Genomic DNA, 10,017 nt, shown 5'->3' with positions numbered 1-10,017 from the left:
GACGGCGCGGCGGCACGCGGCGGGCGGCGGCGGGGTGGGAGGAGAAGGGCGAGGCGAGGACGAAGTGAGTAACGGGCGGGGGGTACCTGCCGTTAGGCAAGTGCCCTCTTTGCCGTCCGCCAGCCTTTGCCGTCCGCCTTTCTGCCTCTTTGCCGTCCGCTAGTGGACGGCAAAGAGGTGGGCCGTTAGGATTTTTTCAAACGAGCGGGGGGTGGGGGCCACCACACTCTTTGCCGTCCGCTGGCAGACGGCAAAGAGCTGGCAGACGGCAAAGAGCTTCTTTGCCGTCAGCCTTTTCTTTGCCGTCTGTTTATGTGTAGCTGATGGCAAAGAGCTTCTTTGCCGTCAGCTAGCAGACGGCAAAGAGCTGGTAGATGGCAAATTAGCTGATTCCAGTAGTGCTTCATCAAACATAGCATCCCCAAGCTTGTGGCTTTGCATATCATTAGCATCATGGGTATTCAAAGAATTCATACTAACAACATTGCAATCATGCTCATCATTCAAAGATTTGGTGCCAAACATTTTAATGCATTCTTCTTCTAGCAATTGAGCACAATTATCAGAGTCCTTATTTTCATGGAAAACATTAAAAAGATGAAGCATATGAGGCACCCTCAATTCCATTTTTTTGTAGTTTTCTTTTATAAACTAAACTAGTGATAAAACAAGAAACTAAAAGATTCAATTGCAAGATCTAAAGATATACCTTCAAGCACTAACCTCCCCGGCAACGGCGCCAGAAAAAAGCTTGATGTCTACTACACAACCTTCTTCTTGTAGACATTGTTGGGCCTCCAAGTGCAGAGGTTTGTAATACAGTAGCAAATTTCCCTCAAAGTGGATGACCTAAGGTTTATCAATCCTTGGGAGGCGTAGGATGAAGATGGTCTCTCTCAAGCAACCCTGCAACCAAATAACAAAGAGTCTCTTGTGCCCCCAACACACCCAATACAATAGTAAATTGTATAGGTGCACTAGTTCGGAGAAGAGATGGTGATACAAGTGCAATATGGATGGTAGATATAGGTTTTTGTAATCTGAAAATATAAAAACAGCAAGGTAACTAATGGTAAAAGTGAGCGCAAACGGTGTGGCCATGCTTCGAAACAAGGCCTAGGGTTCATACTTTCACTAGTGCAAGTTCTCTCAACAATAATAACACAATTGGATCATATAACTATCCCTCAACGTGCAACAAAGAGTCACTCCAAAGTCACTAATAGCGGAGAACAATCAAAGAGATTATTGTAAGGTACGAAACCACCTCAAAGTTATCCTTTCTGATCGATCTATTCAAGAATCCGCAGTAAAATAACACAAACCTATTCTTTCCGTTCGATCTATCCTAGAGTTCGTACTAGAATAACACCTTAAGACACAAATCAACCAAAACCCTAATGTCACCTAGATACTCCAATGTCACCTCAAGTATCCGTGGGTATGATTATATGATATGCATCACACAATCTCAGATTCATCTATTCAACCAACACAAAGAACTTCAAAGAGTGCCCAAACTTTCTACCGGAGAGTTAAGACGAAAACATGTGCCAACCCCTATGCATAAGTTCACAAGGTCACAGAACCCGCAAGTTGATCACCAAAACATACATCAAGTAGATCACGTGAATATCCCATTGTCACCACAGATAAGCACATGCAGGACGTACATCAAGTATTCTCAAATCCTTAAAGACTCAATCCGATAAGATAACTTCAAAGGTAAAACTCAATCCATTACAAGAGAGTAGAAGGGGAGAAACATCACAAGATCCAACTATAATAGCAAAGCTCGCGATACATCAAGATCGTGCCAAATCAAGAACACGAGAGGGAGAGAGAGAGATCAAACACATAGCTACTGGTACATACCCTCAGCCCCGAGGGTGAACTACTCCCTCCTCATCATGGAGAGCATCAGGATTATGAAGATGGCCATCGATGATGGATCCCCCCTCTGGCAGGGTGCCGGAACAGGGTCCCGATTGGTTTTTGGTGGCTACAGAGGCTTGCGGCGCGGAACTCCAGATCTAGGTTTCTTTTCTGGGGCTTTCTGTATTTATAGGAATTTTTGGCGTAGGTCTCACGTCAGGGGGGTCTCCGAGTCGTCCACGAGATAGGGGGTGCGCCCAGGGGGGTAGGGCGCACCCTCCACCCTCGTGGATGGCTCGGGACTCTTCTGGCCCAACTCTTTTACTCCGGGGGCTTCTTTTGGTCCATAAAAATCATCAAAAATTGGCACGTCAATTGGACTCCGTTTGGTGTTCCTTTTCTGTAAAACTCAAAAACAAGGAAAAACAGAAACTGGCACTGGGCTCTAGGTTAGTAGGTTAGTCCCAAAAATCATGTAAAATAGCATATAAATGCATATAAAACATCCTAGATGGATAATATAATAGCACGGAACAAGCAAAAATTATAGATACGTTGGATACGTATCAAGCATCCCCAAGCTTAATTCCTGCTCGTCCTCGAGTAGGTCAATGATAAAAACAGAATTTTTCATGTGGAATACTACCTAACATAATTTTCAATGTAATTTTCCTTATTGTGGCATGAATGTTCAGATCCGAAAGATCTAAGACAAAAGTTTAATATTGAGATAAAAACAATAATACTTCAAGCATACTAACCAAGCAATTATGTCCTCTCAAAATAACATAGCTAAAGAAAGCTCATCCCTACAAAATCATATAGTTTGGCCATGCTTCATTTTCGTCACACAAAATGCTCCCATCATGCACAACCCCGATGACAAGCCAAGCAATTGTTTCATACTTTAGTATTCTCAAACTTTTTCTACTTTCACGCAATATATGAGCGCGATTCATGTACATAGCACTATAGGTGGAACAAAATATGATGATGGAGGTTGTGTGGAGAACACAAAAAAGGAGAAAGTCTCACATCAACGCAGCTAATCAATAAGCTATGGAGATGCCCATCAATTGATGTCAATGCGAGGAGTAGGGATTGCCATGCAACGGATGCACTAGAGCTATAAATGTATGAAAGCTCAACAAAATAAACTAAGTGGGTGTGCATCCAACTTGCTTGCTCACGAAGACCTAGGGCATTTTGAGGAAGCCCATCGTTGGAATATACAAGCAAAGTTCTATAATGAAAATTCCCACTAGTATATGAAAGTGACAAAATAAGAGACTCTCTATCATGAAGATCATGGTGCTACTTTGAAACACAAGTGTGGAAAAAGGATAGTAACATTGCCCCTTCTCTCTTTTTCTCTCATTTTTTTGGGCCTTCTCTTTTTTTTATTTGGCCTTTCTCTCCCTTTTTTTGGGCCTTCTCTTTTTTTATTTGGCCATTCTCTTTTTGTCCCTCACATGGGACAATGCTCCAATAATGATGATCATCACACTTCTATTTATTTACAACTCAAGGATTACAACTCGATACTAGAACAAAATATGACTCTATATGAGTGCCTCCGGTGGTGTACCGGGATGGGCAATGAATCAAGAGTGAAATTTATGAAAAATTATGCATGGTGGCCTTGCCACAAATACGATGTCAACTACATGACCATGCAAGGTACTATGACAATGAAGAAGCGTGTCATAATAAACGGAACAATGGAAAGTTGCATGGCAATATATCTCGGAATGGCTATGGAAATGCCATAATAGGTAGGTATGGTGGCTGTTTTGAGGAAGATATAAGGAGGCTTATGTGTGATAGAGCGTATCATATCACGGGGTTTGGATGCACCGGCAAAGTTTGCACCAACTCTCGAGGTGAGAAAGGGCAATGCACGGTACCGAAGAGGCTAGCAGTGATGGAAGGGTGAGAGTGCGTATAATCCATGGACTCAACATTAGTCATAAAGAACTCACATACTTATTGCAAAAATCTACAAGTCATCAAAACCAAGCACTACCCGCATTCTCCTAGGGGGATATATTGGTAGGAAAAGACCATCACTCGTCCCCGACCGCCACTCGTAAGGAAGGCAATCAAAGAAACACCTCATGCTTCAAATTTGTCACAAACCTGTTACCATACGTGCATGTTGCGAGACTTGCAAACCTCAAGACAAGTATTTCTCAATTTCACAATTACTCAGCTAGCACGACTCTAATATCACCATCTTTATATCTCAAACCAATTGTCAAGTATCAAACTTCTCATAGTATTTAATGCACTTTATATGAAAGTTTTTATTATACCCATCTTGGATGCCTATCATATTAGGACTAATTTTATAGCCAAAGAAAATTACCATGCTGTTTAGGACTCTCAAAATAATATAAGTGAAGCATGAGAGTTCATCTATTTCTTCAAAATAAAACCACCGCCGTGCTCTAAAAGGATATAAGTGAAGCACTAGAGCAAACGACAAACTACTCCGAAAGATATAAGTGAAGATCAATGAGTAGTTGAATAATTATGTAACTATGTGAAGACTCTCTAACATTTAAGAATTTCAGATCTTGGTATTTTATTCAAATAGCAAGCAAAACAAAATAACATAAAATGATGCTCCAAGCAAAACACATATCATGTGGTGAATAAAAATATAGCTACAAGTAAAGTTACCGATGAATGAAGACGAAAGAGGGGATGCCTTCCGGGGCATCCCCAAGCTTAGGCTCTTGGTTGTCCTTGAATATTACCTTGGGGTGCCTTGGGAATACCCAAGCTTAGGCTCTTTCCACTCCTTATTCCATTGTCCATCGAATCTTTACCCAAAACTTGAAAACTTCACAACACAAAACTCAACAGAAAACTCGTAATCTCCGTTAGTATAAGAAAATAAATCACCACTTAGGTACTGTTGTGAACTCATTATAAATTCACATTGGTGTAATATCTACTGTATTCCAACTTCTCTATGGTTCATACCCTCCGATACTACTCATAGATTCATCAAAATAAGCAAACAACACAATGAAAACAGAATCTGTCAAAAACAGAATAGTCTATAGCAATCTGATTTGTTCGAATACTTATGGAACTCCAAAAATTCTGAAATAAATTGGTGGACGTGCGGAATTTGTCTATTAATCATCTTCAAAAATAATAAACCTAAAATCACTCTCCAGTAAATAATGGCAGCTAATCTCGTGAGCGCAAAAGTTTCTGTTTTTTACAGCAAGATCGCATAGACTTCACCCAAGTCTTCCCAAAGGTTCTACTTGGCACAAACACTAATTAAAAAATAAAACCACATCTAAAAAGAGGCTAGATGAATTATTTATCTAAACAGGAGCAAAAGCAAAGGACAAAAATAAAATTGGGTTGCCTCCCAACAAACCCTAACGTTTAACGCCCCTAGCTAGGCATGATGATTACAATGATGCTCACATAAAAGATAAGAATTGAAAGATAAAGAGAGCATCATGAATAATATGACTAGCACATTTAAGTCTAACCCACTTCCTATGCATAGGTATTTTGTGAGCAAACAACTTATGGGAACAATAATCAACTAGCATGGGAAGGCAAAACAAGCATAACTTCAAGATTTCAAGCACATAGAGAGGAAACTTGATATTATTGCAATTCCTACAAGCATATATTCCTCCCTCATAATAATTTGAAGTAGCATCATGAATGAATTCAACAATATAACCATCACATAAAGCATTCTTTCATGATCTACAAGCATAAATTTTTTACTACTCTCCACATAAGCAAATTTCTTCTCATGAATAGTAGTGGGAGCAAACTCAACAAAATAACTATCATGTGAGGCATAATCCAATTGAAAATTAAAATCATTATGACAAGTTTCATGGTTATAATTATTCTTTATAGCATACATGTTATCACAATAATCATCATAGATAGCAACTTTGTTCTCATAATCAATTGGAACCTCTTCCGAAATAGTGGATTCATCACTAAATAAAGCCATGACCTCTCCAAATCCACTTTCATAAATATAATCATCATAAATAGGAGGCATGCTTTCATAATAATAAAATTGCTCATCAAAACTTGGGGGACAAAAAATATCATCTTCATCAAACATAGCTTCCCCAAGCTTGTGGCTTTGCATATCATTAGCATCATGGATATTCAAGGAATTCATAGTAACAACATTGCAATCATGCCCATCATTCAAATATTTAGTGCCAAACATTCTAATGCATTCTTCTTCTAGCACTTGAGCACAATTATCAGAATCCTTATTTTCACGAAAGACATTAAAAAGATGAAGCATATGAGGCATCCTCAATTCCAATTTTTTTAGTTTTCTTTTATAAACTAAACTAGTGATAAAACGAGAAACTAAAAGATTCAATTGTAAGATCTAAAGATATACCTTCAAGCACTAACCTCCCCGGCAATGGCGCCAGAAAAGAGCTTAGTTCACGGGGTGTTAGTGCCGCCGCTTACCTAGCCTCCCCGGCAACGGCGCCAGAAAAGAGCTTGATGTCTACTACGCAACCTTCTTCTTGTAGACGTTGTTGGGCCTCCAAGTGCAGAGGTTTGTAGGACAGTAGCAAATTTCCCTCAAGTGGATGACCTAAGGTTTATCAATCCGAGGGAGGAGGAGTATGAAGATGGTCTCTCTCAAGCAACAATGCAACCAAATAACAAAGAGTCTCTTGTGTCCCCAACACACCCAATACAATGGTAAATTGTATAGTGCACTAGTTCGGCAAAGAGATGGTGATACAAGTGCAATATGGATGGTAGATATAGGTTTTTCTAATCTGAAAATATAAAAACAGCAAGGTAGCAAGTGGTAAAAGTGAGCGTAAACGGTATTGCAATGCTAGGAAACAAGGCCTAGGGTTCATACTTTCACTAGTGCAAGTTCTCTCCACAATAATAACATAATTGGATCGTATAACTATCCCTCAACATGCAACAAAGAGTCACTCCAAAGTCACTAATAGCGGAGAACAAACAAAGAGATTATTGTAGGGTACAAAACCACCTCAAAGTTATCCTTTCTGATCAATCTATTCAAGAATCCGTAGTAAAATAACACGAAGCTCTTCTTTCTGTTCGATCTATCCTAGAGTTCGTACTAGAATAACACCTTAAGACACAAATCAACCAAAACACTAATGTCACCTAGATACTCCAATGTCACCTCAAGTATCCGTGGGTATGATTATACGATATGCATCACATAATCTCAGATTCATCTATTCAAACCAACAAAAAGTACTTCAAAGAGTGCCCCAAAGTTTCTACCGGAGAGTCAAGACGAAAACGTGTGCCGACTCCTATGCATAAGTTCACAAGGTCACTGAACCCGCAAGTTGATCACCAAAACATACATCAAGTAGATCACGTGAATATCCCATTGTCACCACAGATAAGCACATGCAAGACATACGTCAAGTGTTCTCAAATCCTTAAAGACTCAATACGATAAGATAACTTCAAAGGGAAAACTCAATCCATTACAAGAGAGTAGAGGGGGAGAAACATCATAAGATCCAACTATAATAGCAAAGCTCGCGATACATCAAGATCGTGCCTAATCAAGAACACGAGAGAGAGAGAGAGATCGAACACATAGCTACTAGTACATACCCTCAGCCCCGAGGGTGAAGTACTCCCTCCTCGTCATGGAGAGCGCCGGGATGCTAAAGATGGCCACCGGTTAGGGATCCCCCCTCCGACAGGGTGCCCGAACAGGGTCCCGATTGGTTTTTGGTGGCTACAGAGGCTTGCAGCAGCGGAACTCCTGATCTAGGTTATTTTCTTGAGGTTTCTGTATTTATAGGAATTTTTGGCGTAGGTCTCACGTCAGGGGGGTCTCCGAGTCGTCCACGAGATAGGGGGCGTGCCCAGGGGGTAGGGCGCACCCCCCACCCTCGTGGACGGCCCGGGACTCTTCTGGCCCAACTCTTTTACTCGGGGGGCTTCTTTTGGTCCATAAAAAATCATCAAAAATTGGCACGTCAATTGGACTCCGTTTGGTATTCCTTTTCTGTAAAACTCAAAAACAAGGAAAAAAAACAGAAACTGGAACTGGGCTCTAGGTTAATAGGTTAGTCCCAAAAATCATATAAAATAGCATATAAATGCATATAAAACATCCTGGATGGATAATATAATAGCATAGAACAATCAAAAATTATAGATAAGTTGGAGACGTATCATTCTTTCAACTTGGGCCCATATTTGCATGTTACCATATTTTCTTTAACAATCGTACCATTTTCTGCAGCGCGTCCCTTGCTATGCAACAGAATCTGTAGTACACAATCTTTCCCTTTACATAAATCAAGACTGCAGGGATGTCATACTGAACACAAACCATGGATTTACAATCGTTGCTACTGTCGGACTTGATGAACGTGGTGACTCCTATTTTGGCACTGGCCCTTGGAAAGAAATTTCTAAGTTTTATGTACTAAAAGCTGGCACTAAAATTGCACTGCACATAAAAGAGCCTGGTCATGAGATATATGCTAACTTCCCCGACGATATCATCCGTCCAGACTTTGTTTGAAGTAAGTGTTCTTTTCAAGTATCTGCATGTTGACTTACCCAACAATATCAAATGAATTGTGTAGTATTTAAGCAATCAATTGTTATTCCATTTTCTTACTCTATTCCTGCCTACTAACTTCTAGTTACCAATACACTTTTCGATTGCCCTATTTTAACTAAATATTCCCTGTACTCCCACTTCTATCAGAAAGCACTGCTGACAAGGAGACTCCGGAGGTGGAGAATGGGGTTGCCAACAAGCAGAGGCAGGTCGAGCAATAACTGCAAGCGACTCCAGTAGGCCTACACTTCATCAGCAGCCTCCCCGATGATATGTTGACAGTCATCATCTCCCTCCTCCCAATCAAATATGGGGTGCGGACAACCGTCCTTTCCCGGCGGTGGCGCCCCCTATGGAACTCCACCCCTCTCGATCTCATTTACACCCATGAGCGCTGCCATGGCTATCGCAAAAGCTTGGATGCGTTCTCCAAGATCCTCGGCAGTCACCCTGGCCCAACCAAAGGCCTTACACTACAAAAAAATACACTTCCGTGATGATACGTGTTTGTCACAGTAGGTCACGTTTTCTGTCATGCATGTACATCCATGACAAATTTATGATAGAATCAAGATAGTCATACCTGTGCTGTCGTAGAAGTGTTCCATGACATTACCAAAATTATCATCACGGAAGTGTCCACTTCCATGACGATAAATCGCGCGTCACAGAAGTGCTTTCGTCAAGGGTGACCGACACATGGCATCCACCGTAACGGAACGTCGTTAAGCTATCGGGTCCGGTTTTGGATCCGATAACCCGTTAACAGCCCCGACCAATGGGGATTTTCCACGTGTAAAATCATCATTGGCCGGAGGAAACACGTGTTGCCTCACCGTTGGGACAGATGTCATCCACTCATTGGATTGGAGGCGCCTATGATAGGTCGACACGTGGCACGGCCCAACAGTGGCCCATTCCGGTGAAAAAGGCCGGCCCAAAAAAAATAGCAGGCCAGCCCATATAAGGCCTACTTGTGTCAGGTCCATTTAACCCCACGGCCCATACGAGATGTGCTAATTCGGCCCGTCAACGGCCCGTTAAAGATTTGACACCATTGCAGCCCATCGTCAGTTTGAGCCCGTTAACATCCCGCTATATATTTGGGCTCAATATCGGCCCGGTGAGATTTCGGCCTGTTAACGGCCCATTCAGTGGATGGGCCAATTTTCACAATGTACATCTTTCGGCCTTTTAGCGGTCCATTTAAATATTGGGCTAATTTCCGGCCCGGTGTGTCTTTCAGCCTGTTGACGGCCCATAAATCAGTTGGGCCATTTGTAGTCAGACCTGAGTTTCAGCCTTTTAGCGACCCATTTAAGTGTTGGGCCAATTTCCGGCCCGGTGTGTCTTTCAGCCTGGTGACGGCCCATATATCTGTTGGGCCATTTGTAGTCGGACCTGAGTTTTGGCATTTTAGCGACCCATTTAATTGTTGGGCCAATTCCCGGCCCTCTGTGCCTTTCAGCCTGTTAACGGACCATAAATGAGTTGGGCCATTTGTAGTCGGACCTGAGTTTTGGCCTTTT

Source organism: Triticum aestivum, chromosome 5D (genome assembly GCF_018294505.1).
Source record: "Triticum aestivum cultivar Chinese Spring chromosome 5D, IWGSC CS RefSeq v2.1, whole genome shotgun sequence".
In the NCBI taxonomy this organism is placed as follows: domain Eukaryota; kingdom Viridiplantae; phylum Streptophyta; class Magnoliopsida; order Poales; family Poaceae; genus Triticum; species Triticum aestivum.
This window is presented reverse-complemented; position numbering follows the sequence as displayed.